This window comes from Athene cunicularia, assembly GCF_003259725.1.
Source record: "Athene cunicularia isolate RWA chromosome Z unlocalized genomic scaffold, athCun1 chrZ_part4, whole genome shotgun sequence".
NCBI classification, from domain to species: Eukaryota; Metazoa; Chordata; class Aves; order Strigiformes; family Strigidae; genus Athene; species Athene cunicularia.
In genome coordinates, this window is record NW_020799145.1 from 3,224,169 (window position 1) to 3,226,565 (window position 2,397).

The window sequence follows — 2,397 nt, forward strand, 5'->3', positions numbered from 1 at the left end:
CAAACCCCTTTGTTCCTGTATGTATATGTCTGGTTTGTGTATGCGCATGTACAGATGTGTATAAATTAAGGTACCATTAAGTAACTTAGAGTGAATATTGTCATTTTAGAACCTGAATAAGTCGCTTTTCTTTCTGAGTTATTTTGTATTGACAAATAGTTGTTAGTTATTAATAAATCTATTTTCCTAAATTATTACTGTGTCAATACTTTCATCCGCGACACCACTCCAGTGTGGTCTGCATATACGCAGCATTCTTCTTTTAGAACTGCACACAACCTTCCCTGTTGCAAAAACATTAGGTCCAGTCTTCTCCTGTTCTGTAAAACAACTTCTGACAAAGATCTTAAAGAGGTTTCTAAGGCACTGATAGACTGTTCAATTTTTAAGAGATCCTCATATACTGCAGCCCTCAAAAAATTGGAACTTTTGGTTTTGCTGTACTAGGGATGCTATCCCAGTTCCAGCTCCGGCGGCTCCAGTAGCCATAAGAGTTGCTACTGTTAGTGCAGTGATGGGTTCTCTTTTTTGTAAATGGTGTTCTTGCACAGTTTGATAATTATACATATAATCTTCTGGATGATATATGATTTTAGGGACCACTACTACTTGTATACAATATTCTTCATTCTTATTAAATACCTTTAATGAAAGACAAGATGTTAATTTTGAGCAAATCCACTTGGCATTTTTATCTTGTAATAACCAATCTGCAAAATGTTCACTTTCAAGGTTAATTATTTCTTTACATAAATGTTTTTTCTGCGGTGGTATGGTTCCTAAACACAACCCTTGTCCTGACACTTGTGATATAGATATTCCCTGCTGCTGTCCCTATTTCCTGTTCCATTTGCACTGGGTTGGATTAGACCCCTTTACGTACTTAGGTTTGGATGTTACCCGAGGCTTAACATCAAAACACAACCAACAGTGCTCAGTCAAGTTTGAATTCGTGGCATTTAGAAATCGATAACTTGCCATTAATAATTTCCAAAGAGAATTGTAGCTGCCTCGATTTCTTGAGAGTGCTCTGGCACTCCCCCTGTGCTACTACTAATTTAGGTAGTATCCACTGACCTTTCCGACAGCGGTTCTTTGTTCACAATTACTGGATTTGGACCTATTGGTTCCACATCCGAAGGTGCTATTTCTTTTTTAATAAAAATCAGTCCTCCTCTGTCTTTTCCTTCTTCCCACAACATTATTCCCCAGGTTTTTCCTATCATCCACCCTGAATCTTGAGGACTAAGCACAGTTAAGATTATACTCTTACAAGTTCCATAATTGATGACTCCTCCAGCCCAATTTCTAACTGGGGCCTTACATCCCCTAAGACCACGAGTGACTTGCAGAAATTTATCTGAGGGTTTTGGAGTCCAGTCTGATGCTATTGTTTCACAGCCCCAATATGCACAATGGTTATAGCCAGGCAGATTACAATAACTTTTTCCAGGATTGGAACTGGGACAGAAGTAGTATTGTTTAATGTCCCACGTTGGGGATCTTTTAGGTAGAGAACAGCCAGGAAATGGTAAAATTGAACAAACATGCTGTTCAAAACTGGGGGCTCCTTCAGTAATTACAGACTGAAGCACTTTTTGATCATTCTATCTAATAAGGGTCCATTTAAATGGTTGGTGGGTTAAGGTCTGTGTATGGGTTGGGGTTATGATTCCTCCAGCAGCCCAAATAATTATTATAGCGAGGAAAATCAGTGGGTTCATTTTCCAATTACTAGCCAATTGCATAAACGTATCCCCTCTCTGTCTTGCGACAGGATTTACATGCCCAGATCTTCTCCTTCTCCATATTTTCCAGTTTCCCTTGCCACCACAATTACCTGGACTGGTTGCTTTGAGGCTTTTCTTATTTTTCCCTCTCCATACGGCTCTGCCTCCTCTGCCTACTCCACTCCTTAGAGCAGCGGGGCTTTTCATCTTGGCAGTGGTCCTATTCTTTGAGGTGAGGGTCTCACTGTTGACACCTAAATGCCTCCCAGTTCCGGGCTTTTTACTTGTGGGATTGTGCAAGGCACTTGGAGTATTCTGGGACCTGCAAGGAACTTATAATTCTTCCCATCAATACCCCCACTAGTAAGGCTTAACTAATTAATTTTCCCTTATATAGCACTGGTCACAGTATTCCTTTTGGGGAATAACCGTAAACGCAGTGCGTCCACCAATTCTCCTCACAAATGGTGCATTTAAAACATACAAAGAATAACAAATACAGTTAGGGGTTTTACAAAATATTACATTACTCATTCAGTCCTTCTTTCTTCGCAGCACTAGCTTCAGATCTCCTGATGTTTTAGCTACTTCCCAGCAATCAGGTGTTAAGGGTCCTCTTACTCTGGTAGCATGAGTCCATCCTTTTTCAGCAGTCCGGACAGCAGTC